The 13,544-nt window shown below is 46.0% G+C and overlaps 1 long non-coding RNA gene across 1 annotated transcript in view; it reads left to right on the forward strand.

Moving 5' to 3' along the window:
* LOC144119154 (uncharacterized) overlaps nucleotides 1-4,609 on the forward strand; it is a 44,660-nt gene extending 40,051 nt beyond the window's left edge. Inside the window, exon 2 of the long non-coding RNA XR_013312276.1 lies at nucleotides 4,439-4,609. This is a non-coding gene — a long non-coding RNA (uncharacterized LOC144119154). The remainder of the gene's footprint in view (nucleotides 1-4,438) is intronic.
* The last annotated feature ends 8,935 nt before the right edge of the window (nucleotides 4,610-13,544 follow it).

Raw genomic sequence — 13,544 nt, forward strand, 5'->3', positions numbered from 1 at the left:
AGTCATAAGTTGTGTGGTAAATAAAACAAAAATGTAAAATTTGATTAGGCAACGGTTCTTAAGCAATGTAGATATAATGAAATAAATCAGTTCAACGTTAAAAATAAAATCAAAAAGTAAAATTAATATTAAACAAAGAAAAACAAGAGATCAAAAAAAAAACAAAAAATTAAAAAAAAATGAAGGACGCGACTACGTGTGGCAGCGTTCCCAAGGGGTCCACGGAACGTCATCGCCCGTTCGGCGCGACGCGTTGCCTGTTGGACAGTTTCAAGATAAGAAATGACGCCTGTCTCACATATCTCCGTGGGCACCCTAACCGCGCCGTAACGGAGGAAAATGAAAACAAAATTGTATTTAAGGACAGGAAATGACGCTTGTTCACCTTCTCGGTGGGCGCCTGGACCGCGCTGCTAAGGAAGAAAAATGGAATGAAAATTAGTTTAAAGGTAAGCAAATGACGTCTGACATGCAAATCGCGGTGGACACTCGAATCGTGCCGTAGTGGAAGGAATATTTCCTACGCGCGGGGCCGGCAACTACTACTACGACGCTAACGGCTTTTCGACTGAACGAGCTGTATACTTTCTCGAGTAATAAAAAACGAACAAATATAGAAAATAACAGTAGTAGTAAGTGGTTTCTTAAAATAATAATACAAACGAAGGAAAAGATTTTTGCTAGCCCCGGCATCTGCCATCGATACTTAAGCACCTCAGATGGAGCAGCGGAAATAAAGGATAGCAGGCAGAATGGAGAAATGAAATGAAAGAGGTGAGGGGACAGGAAGAGAGGAAGAGGGGGGGGTGGAGGTAATTTTTTTTTTCTTTTTTTTTGATATGTTTATTTGAGTGTGCCTCAACAGCCAAGTGGCCTAAACGAGCGCACACTAGGTCAGATACATCAAAAACACCACTTCAAAAGATTTAAAAGCAGGCACAAAAACAACAATTAGGCAAATATGTCCATGTCATTAAACGTTTTGTTATATAAGATTTGTAAACGAGTCATTGGACAGATGGCGTGCAAATCGGGATAAAATGTGTCGAAACATTTTGCAGCTTTTGCATGCGGTACACGAAAATTCAGCGACATCAGTAAGGTCCCACAGTTAATGTAACCGCGCACGACGTTTTGCAGAAACTGCATGTCACGTATGCGTCGCCTGTCGCTAAGGGTAGACATATTGAGGTCTGCCAAGAGAGAATCATAGTCGTAGAAACGACGGCGACCAATATATCTATCATAATAGATGCGTATGAACTTACGCTGGACATTTTCAATTTTCGTGCAATAGGCGACAGATACGCTATTCCAGGCTACTGACGCAAACTCAAGACGCGGTCTCACAAGGGCACAGTATAGAGTGCGTAGACATTCGTGCCGCCGAAATTTTTTTGTTAATCTAGAGATAAGACCAATATGCCTCAATGCGCGTAACACAATTGAATTTACATGCAGTCTAAAATCAAGCTTTGAATCAACAACAACACCAAGGTCTCGTACATGAGCCACGCGAGAAATCTCACCCGCCAAAAGTGTGTAATCAAACGTAACTGTGTCGCGTTTCCTAGTTAGAGACAGAACGGAAGTCTTCTTAATATTCAGTTTTAAGCGATTCATGAAACACCAATTCTCAACGTTGTTAATGTCAGCTTGCAATTGGCGGCAGTCCTCAATATCTCCAATATTACGGAATAATTTGAAATCATCTGCGAAGAGCAAAATTCTCGAGTTCTTGACATGTAACGGCAAATCATTATTAAACACTAAAAACAACAGCGGTCCTAAGTTGGAGCCCTGAGGCACTCCCGAAGATAACAGAAATTCGTTGGACACACAGCCGGAAAATCGTACCATGTTACGGCGGCTGCCAAGGTAGCTTTTGAGCCACCTGCAGTATATGGGGCAAAGTCCGTATCTTTCCATCTTCATCAGAAGTACCTCATGGGAAACCATATCGAAAGCTTTAGTCATGTCAAAGTAGACTGCATCTACCTGACCACGATTAAATACATGTGGCCCAGTATAATCAAGAAAGCTGCATAAATTCGTTTCCACAGAGCGACCTTTCAAAAAACCGTGCTGCAGAATCGAGATCTTCTGTTTGAAGTATGAGCCCATAGAGACAAAAACTATTTGTACAATAACGAATATGTACAGGACGCGCGCGTGATTAATGCATGATGAAGCAAATAACGGAAATGAAAAATAAGGGGGCAGGTGGTTGCAGTGAAGTCTATGGAAGGCCGTTTCAGCCTACGGTTGGGCGAGGAAAGATTGACGCAGAAAACGTTGTACTTAAAGCCCCTCCATGACGCTACTGGTTGGAAAAAAACGTCATGGAGGGGCTTTAGTTGTACTATGAACACTTGAACAGGAAACTTGCAAGGGATGACCAACGCGGAATGAAATGCATGCCGGAGGGCTGACGTAGGGCGGAATACGAAGCGGCGTGCAAGAAAAAAAACTTAAGGGTGCCCTTGAGTTCCGCCTTAAGGGTTTGACGGATAGCGCAAAGGGTTAAATCCTATAAATGCAGAAGATAAGTCTATACTTTAAATTCATAGATCACTGGGAGTCCTCTTACCCCTCCTGGCGGAGTGCTCGAGCGGTTAAGCGATGCGCCAATGCCCTGCGATGGCACGTGCTCGCATCGGTACGCCTTTTGCGGCCCAGGTTGCTGCCCCCGAGCGAGCAATCATTAATTAAACTGCCACCTGCTGCGGTGGGCAGATTGCGATGACGCCGCAATTTCACGTTAACTAGGTGGCCCACCTGCCTCCTAGGTTGCTCTCTGGGAACAACCTGCCAGAGCCATGCCCTTGATATTTCGCTCACAACGCCGACATCAGATTTTCTGGAGAAAGGGGCATTAACGCTCTCGCGTTCAAACTTATGAAGCAAGCACATTTTGGTAGTTCGACGACGACAAGCAAGATTTGATAGACTAGACTTAGCTTTTAGACATGATCAGCTGAAGTTGTATGAGTAACATGAATGAATGAATCTAGCGGCTCGATTCTGTAGTGACTCTACGAAAGGTAGCAGATATTTTTGGTTAGGGCTCCAGATGGGGGATGCATACTAAATTTTGTTAGCGATCGTTATAAAAAAATTGCCTTGCTTTGCGCCTGTTTTGATGGAACGTGCCCAACAGTTTTGGACAAAAGCATTTTTCAAAGAGGACACGAGTTAGTGAGCGCAATTTTTACATACATTTTAATATTCAACTTTTACAGTCGATACCTGCAGATCTGCCGTCAAGAAACCTGCATGTTTTCGTTTTCGCTCTATGCGAGCGATGGAAAAACTTTAAAAGTAAGAGTTTGCTATGCATCCGAAGAATAGATCATTGCCTTCGAAGTTTTCCTGCAATGTTACTTTGCAATGTTACAATATTAAAAATTTTTCTCCATGATTGTTGGACATGGTTTTACAAGCATCTTATGATATTGGTCTTCTGCCGCCCACTTTCTATTTCAAACATACTATATTAATTCCAAAAAGTGGAGCGATTACTTCAATGTGTCGCCCCACGCGTTAAACTGCTGGGCTCTCGAACTGCGATTTGGATAACGTCGTCTTCACCATCTCTCATCTGTGCGCATTTCATTTTGAAAAACGCGGCTGAATACGTTTGAAGCCGACACTTCAGCCATCGTAGCACTAGCAGATCATAGATATGCGAAAAAAATTAAACAGTGAATATAAAAACAAAAATTAAAATTAGAAGGGACTCGTAAGCTCCACCTTGCGGGTATGACGCAATAGCGTTAATAGGTCAATGCCCATATATGCGCAATTGGCAATTCTCTGCTTTACATTCATAGGTCCCTGGGAATGCCTATACCACTCCTGGCTGGCACAGTCGTGCAGCGGTTAAGAGATGCACCACTGCCCTGAGATGACGAGTGCTGTCACCGGTGGGGCTTGTGCGTCGCAGATTTCTCTTCCCGAGCAACCTCTCGCGACCAGTCATTCAATTACCAGCCACCTGCCACGGTGGGCAGTTTGCTCATAATCTGGTGGCCAGGTTGTGTTGAAGCCACAAGCTCATGTGACCCTCCTAGGTTGCTTCTCTCTATGATTTTTCGGCCTGAACACCAACGCCAACGACGCCGGATTTTCTGCAGAATGAGAGCCTTAATGTTATGGCATTAAAAGCTTGAGGCTAAACGAAACATCCGGCTTAAGTGTATGACGCGATTGCGTTAATAGGTTCCTGCGGCGGCCTGGGGTCCTCTTTTGTACCACTTTGCCGACACGGACATTCTCTACATTGAATTATATACGTTGAATTGAGGAGTACTCATACCCCTCCTGACGCTGTGGTGCAGCGGTTAATCGTTGCAGGTGGCTGTTAAAACGAAGCCGCTGGTGGGGCCGAGCAACCTATACCGACCAATCAATAATGTGACTGTCTTTTTCTTTGCAGAACCCCGGGTGGCGTGAAGCTGCTGCGTGTTGTGGACTGGTCTTCGGTGCCATACCTGGTGCCTGAAAACCTCATTGTGTCGCTGATGGTAATGGGCACCGAGCATCTGCGATAGCAATCGAAGACGACGATGCCGCGCGCTGCCACTGAGAAATAAAAACAGCGCTACACGTTAATCTCTTAGACACCTAGAGCACGTTTTCGACAACATGCAAAAAGATTTTGCTAGCTGGTTTAACGTTTCCTGGTTCAGGGGCTACAATTTAAATACGGGAGCATACGCTCTAGTAGGCGGAAACCACACCAACGTTTGCCCATTTCTACCATCTTTACTTTAATGGGACCCAGAAAGGCGGTCTCAATAAAGGTGCGATATGTACGGGATGTTAAAAGACGACGGTTCATAATTATCTTCCAGCAAGAATTATTTTAATGCGTTCTGTGGAAGCTAAGTTATATGCAGGCAAAATTAGAACTCCCGCGTCTTCGCGCCTTTTCCCTCTCCTCTCGCACGCTCCTCGCTCCTCCGCCGGCCCCATTCGCGCGTCCCCTCACCTACCCCCGCCGGCTGCGGTGCGCGCGGAGTGGCATTACCCCCTGAACAGCTTTCAGGCCTGCGCCCAAAATTTTGACGTCACATCCGGCAGGCCGACACTTGCAGAAGCCGCATGCCAGCGACATGATTTTAGTCTCTGCTGTTATTTCTTTCACGCTCCCTGCGCCACGCGGGCCGGTTGGGTGCAGCGGCGTGGTCGCGTTTGTCGTCTCTCGTCGTTGTTTTGCGGAAATTTTGTTTCCGTGTGCGATGTGCAGTGGATACTACAATGCCGAACAAGTGTTGTGTGCACCCGCCACGGTACTGATCCGGAGTTCCCGTGTTCGAACCCGACCGCGGCGGCTGCGTTTTAATGGAGGAAAAACGCTAAGGCGCCCGTGTGCTCTGCATTGTCAGTGCACGTTAAAGATCCCCAGGTGGTCGAAATTATTCCGGAGCCCTCCACTACGGCACCTCTTTCTTCCTTTCTTTTTTCACTCCCTCCTTTATCCCTTCCCATACGGCGCGGTTCAGGTGTTCACCGACATATGAGACAGATACTGCGTCATTTCCTTTCCCCAAAAACCAATTATTATTAAATTGTGTGCCGGGGTGCACCGGCAATTACGATACGGGCAGGAAGATACAAGTGTTTTCTTTCCCAAAAGACGACGACACTTTCAAGAAGTGGTTACGAGCCGTTCCAAGGAATGACTTCGTGCCCACTTCGTACACTAAGGTAAGTAATGTTTATGGTACTGTTATGTGCTCCTGGTTGTTTTTACTTAATCGGCACGTTTATTGTGATACTTCCGAAGCCCAGATAGATTGATTGTGGCCACATTTGTTTGCTGCAAACACGCTTATAGACGAAGGGGCTAGCATTAGGCTATTTTACTAAGTCGATTCGGAGATGTTTACGAAACGTTTGTACGTTTCTGCAGGTTTGCGCCGATCATTTCGACGCTTCATGCATCGAGACGGCGACATCGTACACGAATCCAAGAACAGGAAATGCTCTTACAGTTCGATTGCCAGTACCGCGTTTGCGCCGTGGATCGGTGCCTACCGTATTTCCCAACTGCCCTTAGTACCTTTCAGCACCAGACAACAGCAAGAGAAGCACCTGATGCTAAGAGGAGCCGACTAGAAGCTTCCCAACTCACCCGTGCGGTCAAAGGATCACTGGCGTCATATGAAGCGGAGCAGGAGAGAGACCAATTTTCGTAACTCGAAGAACTAAAGCCGCGCCTGCAAGTGGCCTCAGTGTCAGTGCAGTGGACTGTGATTCATGAAGAAAAGTGTACGATGTTTTTGAACATCACCAACGATCGTGAACCTTGGTTGAAGGCGTCATTGACAGTGTTTGAAAACCTCCAAGTCTAAGCCTACTACCAAGGATCCGCGATCAAGAATCTTGGTAGTGCTGTTGTAAGAGGCTCGGTTTCAGAGTAAGCTCCTTGCTGGAAATTTTGAACAACCTGTGCAAATTGTCTGACGTGTCTGGCGAGCGTTGTAGCTCTCGCCACCTGTCGCTTGCAGTAAATTCCCTTCGATACAAATTCGAAGCAAGCATTAATGAAAACAAGAAAGGGGCTGTGAAATTTTTAAAGGAACAGCTAACACTGCTCTCTGCAGAGCGTATTCAGTACAGCACAGAGGTAATGGTGTTTGCATGCATTCTCCACACAATATCGCCGCATGCCTACAAGCATTTGAGAAAAACAAGTACAGTAGCCTTGCCCCATCCGAGCATTATTAGGAAAGCGTGCTCATCTGTGCAAATGTGCCCAGAAATTGATTCTTGTGATGCAACTTTTCTTCAGTATGTTTCCCATAGATTTACACATCTGCAGCCACATGAAAAGACAGTGACGTTGATGCTTGACGAAATTCATATCAAGCCTTGTTTTGATTATAAGGGGGCAGCAAAATGTGGTGCTGCAGTGAATTCCAGCGAGGCAGCCACATCTGTACACGTGTTTATGATACAAAGTCTGCTGAGCTCATTCCAGGAGGTAGCACACATTCTTCTGGTAAAAACCATACAGGGCGACCAACTTCATGCCATACTGAAGAAAGTGATCATACGCTTAGAAGAGATTGGGTACAGGGTCATAGCCGTTGTTTGTGACAATAACTCTCTAAACACAAAAGGCAATGAAGATGTTTCTGCCAAAGCCAATGCTTCGTCATGTTTATCCACATCCAGTAGATCCAGATCGGCCATTATTTTATGTGGTACATACTGTACATCTTTTGAAGTGTATCAGAAACAATTGGCTGAATCAGAAAAATGCTGGGGTTTGCTATTTCTACCCACCCTTTGAGCTTTCAAACAAAGATGTTCGTCCTGAATGCAAAATGACTGCCTTATTTAAGAATTTGAGAGATTTACATAAAGAGGAGTCATCTCAACTGATAAAGTCTGGGTATGGCTTGACATCCAAGGCACTTAATCCGAGCAACTTGGAACGGCAAAATGTAAAGCTGATACGGCGGGTTTTTAATCAGCACGTAGCCACAGCCCTGGCAGCTCGCCATGGTGAAGCTGATTTTCAACATGCGGCAGCAACAACACATTTCATCAAAATCATTCTTCGCTGGTGGAGTATTGTCAACGTAAAAACGCCGAATAAAGCCTTCCATCATCGTACTGTTTACGAAGATCCCATGTCTTGCAGTACAGATGACCCAAAAGTAGCTTTTCTGAATGGTTTCATTACCTGGCTTGATGACTGAGAATTTGATGGGCATGACACTGGGGTCCTTACCCAGGACACATTGAGTGCCCTAAGGCTATCTACTCAATCCTTACTGGCATTGGCAAAGTACTGCATATGTGAACTTCATTTTAAGTACGTCCTACTAGGGAAAGTTCAAACAAATCCTCTCTAGAGTCATTTTGGACAGTACCGGCAAATAGCTGGTAGGCAGTACCACATATCTGTTCGACAGCTTTGTGAGACAGAGGGCAGGATTCACCTTCAAAATGCCCTGCCAAGGATGAGCACTGATGACTTCAGAAACATCGAAGAGACAAACAGTGTCAGAGATGTAGGAACCTGCTTTAGGGTTCAAGTTGCAGACGCTGACCTTGATGCACTGAGAGAACGAATGCCAGTTATTGGTTATGTTGGCGGGTATTGTGCGCATGCTGCAGTGAAAGTTTTAAAGTGTTTGAGTTGCCGAGGACATGTGGTTGTCACCGGAAGTGAGACGGAAAAGGAAGAAGACACCCATTCCTTAATCGCACAACTGGACCGAGGTGGACACAAGTTTCCCTCTGCCCTTGTGATTATAACAGTCATGTACACGCCGGTTGTAGTTACAAAGCTTGTGACACAAAGTGTCTGCACACAATTTCTCCACGGCCCCAACCAAACGAATGTCGTTCGGCAACTGACGCTCAACTCTCTACCGAGGCTTGAGGACATAGATGCACGTGAAAATGGGCATGCTTACGAGCTCCTTGTCACACTTGTTGCAAACTGTGCAGCAAACATAATGCTTAACAACTTATGCAAACAAGGGAATAGTCAACTTCATATTATAAAAGAACAGAAGGCAAAAAACATAAAAGCCCAAATCTTTCTTGAAAAGTGTTTTTCCATAACTTGTACACCGCACATTTAATTACTTTAAATTGCACTGCAGGTATTTTATTGCGTTTCCTCATGTGATTTCTTTGGCGAAATTCTGCCTGTTGTAGTGCAAAGAGCCTTCTTTCGTTTGCGTCATGCATGCTTTCTAGCTCAGAGTTTAAACGACAGTTCTTTGTTTTTAATCTGAAATTTTAAATCATTTTGGCAATTAAGCGCAATGTTGTTTTTTTACTGAGCTGAACCTCAGACAGTGCCTGCTGTGGTAGGTGAATGACTTATTTGTCACACCTTTTGTCTGTATGTGCTCTTCTTGTGTAGTGTCTATTATCGTACTATTGTTGCAGTGTTTATTATGCATTATTGTATTAGTGTCTATATTGTTGTGAAATGCAGTTTGTGCAATGGATTCCTTGTGCATTCCTGTACCTGCAGGCGTGAAATAAGTGGCTCTTTGTGCCACTTATTTATTATAACCTAGTCCACAGTTTAGTCACAAGTGTATTTAATGTACGGTGGTTTCTTTGCATGTCTTCGACTCTACAAAGTAATATGTTGTGTTTTATGCCATTGAAGGGCGGCCACCTACTCTGAAAAATGGATGAAATAATATTTTCTTCTAACCTACACTTAAGATGCGAATATAGTTTTCGTTTGCTACCTCTTGACATTGCAATGTGCTATGTTCTGCTTCCTCTCATTCATCTGAAACCCGTACCGTGCCACAGGGCCTACTTTATTATACGGATCGGTATTGTATTGGTATTATACGGTATTATACGGATTGGATTGGTACTGTGTGTATCTCCTATCGATACAACAACTTCTTTCGGCTGTCAGTTGTTTACGATTTTATAGCACGCAATATAAAAGGCAACATCCGTCTACATTACAGCGCAATATCGTGTTCTGTCTGTCATCTATTTTGGCCGCGAACAATGTGTAGTCGTAAATATTTGTAAATATGCATACAGACAGAGTCTGATGTGATAAATAAATATGTATAAATCTGTCCGTAATCTTAATTATTTGCATTTGCCCTGATAAATCGCGCGGACCTGGCGGTCGACGAGCCTGTCTGTGGCATCACTTCCCGCAAGGCGAGCGCGCGGCAATCACTCCCGGCCCTCAGCCGGCGCGCAGTGACGTCGTTGACGTCGCGTCACGTGACGCGCAGGCCTGAAAGCTGTTCAGGGGATAATGGGAGTGGCCGCGGCCGCGGTAGCGCGTGACGTCTGAAAGAATTTGGTGCTGTGAACCAATGATTACCCCCGGCTGCTGACGTCATTTGCAAGACGTGACGTCGTCTGCCATGTTTTCACGCACAAGCCCGGCACCGCGCGTCGCCGCCAGGTGCGAAAGCGGGAATTTTTAAAAATTTTTTGTAAATTTCCCGCTTGCTTTTGAGTTCTCGTACGCGGCATGAACGCTCGGTGGCCTGTACTCTACATAGTCCAAACCATTTAAAGCCAAGCTCAAACACTCCTTTCTGTGGCCCTTTAAAGTGTGCTCACTTTTTCAAGATTTCCAGCAACGGGAATGGAAAGCTTTTTATTTTCAAAATTTTACGTTTCTCCGGAGTCGAACCAAAACTGGTCGAACCAAAACAGTGCCTTCTTTTCTTTGCGCCCCTGGTGCGTACCATTCAAGCGAAGAAGAAGGAAAAGAGGCGCAAAAGGGACGAACGCTACCCAGCTGTGCACTGCTACGCTGAGGCACATCAAGCATCCATTGCCAGCGCCTCGTCGTTTCGTGCGAATACCTGCGCCCTCCACGGAAGCAGAAAGGGTAAGACATGGTTCGTGCTTACACGCCGCTTTCTTGACAAGATGTTGTTATCTGAGACTGCCCGACGATTCGTGGGATCCATCATCAGAGACTGTGAAGAAAGGCTTGTAGCTTAGTCTGATGATGATTAAGATGAATTTTTATGGCGCAAGGGCAGCTTTGGCCAAAGAGCGCCATGGCACAAGGTAGTTTTCGTTTAACAAGGAGGGGTCAAAGACCCATTTCCCAAGCATTTCACCCTAAGAAACCTATCACCAGGCAGGGAAAAGCTTGTGCCCATTGTATCACCGGTGGGTACCCGGAGGCACTGGGGATCGAACCCCGCACCTCCCGCATAGGAGGCGGATGCTCAAACCACAAGGCCACCCCTGCGGTTTGTAGCTTAGTCTGTCCGCTCTGTACATAACAGCGGCGTTCCCGAAGCCGCTAAGGTGCATGGTCGAGGCTAGCTGCAGGAACTCTTTGCTGGCTGCCTGATATCTAGAGATTCAAATTACTTCCTTCTCGTTTTTTTTAACCCTATTTGTCTACACAGTTGACAATAGGTTTACGCACCCGCATTGTGGATTATCGTATTCGTCAGCAAGTATAAAACGAAGTTAATCTTGTAGCCGTGTGACATATAGGCTATCTAACTCATTTCACAGCGGCAAAGTCTTGCGTATTCTTTGTGCCGGCCAACAATTCATAATGTGCGCGGTAACAAACTTGAATGACGAAGCGAATATCCAGCGTTTTACACAGGTTTCGACTTTCCCACCCATCGCCCACATACCTGTGCTTCACTAGATTATTTATTTATTCTTTAAGCAGGATTCTCAGCCCTTCTATTGCCACTAAAACCCGTGCTTTTAGCATATGAAATCGTTATGAAGCTTATCAGCGCCCTACAGAAAGAGCCACAAGGCAAAGAAACCCTCTACCAAAACTAGGAGGCTTAGGTATATCAACATTCCGTGGGACTTTCAGTACCCTGTGGATGCTTTCTATGTTATTCTTCCACGCTTAAACTGAATAAATTATAGTTTGTGTATTATTCATGTCGAGATCGGTAAAACAGAAGGGTACGTTCCCGCAAACCCGGCTGTACGTCGCACGCTCGTATACTAGGGAACAGCCCGTCTTCTGTGAGTTGAACGCCTCAGCTTCGACGTGGCAAACGAGTCGAGGATCGATGCGGATAAATCTGCCGTACAAAATAAAATGCATCGGTTGAGCTTTGTCTCAACACTTCAGCGAAGCGATGTCACCGCGGCGGCGTCCCCGCTGTTGTTCAACTCTGTGAGCACAGCGTTCACCCAGCAGCATACGTTTATGAGGCAGTGCCTCCATTAACGGTCCGGACAGGACCGGAAGGCAGCGCAGTCTGCCTCCCCTACGTCTCAACCCACATCATCCTGGGTAGTAGGTTCCAGGAACATCTTCTTTGAAGGCCGGCGGCTGCTGTTTCGGCTAACAGACCTTAAATGAGTCTCTAGCAGCCGCTTAGCAACACGCGGCTTTTTCGCCTGCTCGCTGAGGCTTTTTTTTCTTCTTCCGTGAAACTGAGTAGGTGAGGAATGGTAGTGGAATCAGTGATATTTATCAAGCGCTTCACGTGCCCACGCGCGAGAGAGGGGCAACTGTGTCGTCACTTGATTCATCCTCGAAGAGAGCGCCCGACGTAAATATAGCCAGACGGCGATAGCAGCGCCGCGGCGCGGCCCGCAGCCGCTCCTGCTGCCACAGCCGTGAGCTGTATATTTTTGAAAAGACTACATCTCGATTCTTTGTGTCTTCTGTGCGCACGAGGCTGTGATGTGGCTCACTTGTGATGTATGTCCACACTGGCCCTTGCAACTTCATTTCATCTTCTGTCTCTGTACACATGCATACACAGACGCAAACACACACATGCACACACACAATCCGCCGCCGTGGCTGAGTGGTTACCGCACCCGGCTACTGAGCCCCAGTATCCGCTTTCAAAGCCTACCGCGGCAGTCGCGTTTCGATGGAGGCGAAACGAAAAAGACCCCGTGTACTCTGTGATGTCAGCGCACGTTAAAGATCCCCAGGAGGTCAAAATTATTCCGGAGCCCTCCACTACGCACCTATTCCTTCCTTCCTTCTTTCCTTCTTTCCTTCCTTCCTTCCTTCCTTCACTACTCCTTCTTTCCTTCCCTCACGGCGCAGTTAAGGCATCCACCAACAAGACAGTATCCGCGCCTTTCATTTCCTGATAACCAATGATCATTTGTTTGACCCCCTCTTTCATCCCTTCCCTCACGGCGCTGTTCTTGTGTCTACTGAGAGAGAAACAGCAGCTGCGCTCTGTGAATTTTCGCTGGCTAAGCTGGATAACAGAAAAGGGCTTGATGTGTTTAAACAAGAGTGCTGAATCATGTTTTCTGAGCTTGAAAAAAGCGGCAGGTTTAGTGCTCGCAACGTCGAGCTGGACGCGTGATAATAAGACACCGGCAAGTGCTTCAAAAACCCTTCCAGAATTAACTCGTGCATCTGTGTAACGATAGGTTATCAGGAAATGAAAGGCGAAGTAATTGCCTCACTTCTCAGTGGACAGCTCATTCGCGCCGTTGTAAAGGTACGAAGCTGCGAGTGTAAGAAGAGAGAGAGCAAGAGGGGCAGCAGTCGAGGGCCCCAGCATAATATCGACCACCTGGGGACCTTTAGCGTGCACTGAAATCGCACGGTACACGGGCGTCTTTTGCGTTTCGCCTTCACCGAAACGGGGCCGCTGCGGCCGGGTTACAACGCGAGTACTCTGGCTCATTAGTCAAGCGCCCAGTTATGGTAGGGGTTATAAGTAGCTTTAGCATAGGTGCGATAGCAGCAAGTCTTCAAGTTGGTGATCCCTTGGACTGTGCCTTTAAGGAAGCGAGTAAATGAAGAATAATAAGGGCCTGATATACATTAAAAAAGGAGCTTTATGTTTGCTTTCCATATGATTCGCGACTTATGAATCATGAGGTAAGCGTACCTAATTATCCTTTTTTGCGTTCAGTTTTGTTGAGATGCCTACACATTGCATTACTGCATCAGAAGGCTTCAGAGGAGCGAAGACCTACCTAATGCTATTTTGCTTGTTAGCGAGCCGCAAATGACCTAGAAACTTGCCCAACTAAGTACTTTCGAAGTAAAGCGAACCACAGCGCAGTTATACAAAAAGTGGACGACGATA

This window comes from Amblyomma americanum, chromosome 2 (assembly GCF_052857255.1).
Source record: "Amblyomma americanum isolate KBUSLIRL-KWMA chromosome 2, ASM5285725v1, whole genome shotgun sequence".
Lineage (NCBI taxonomy): Eukaryota > Metazoa > Arthropoda > Arachnida > Ixodida > Ixodidae > Amblyomma > Amblyomma americanum.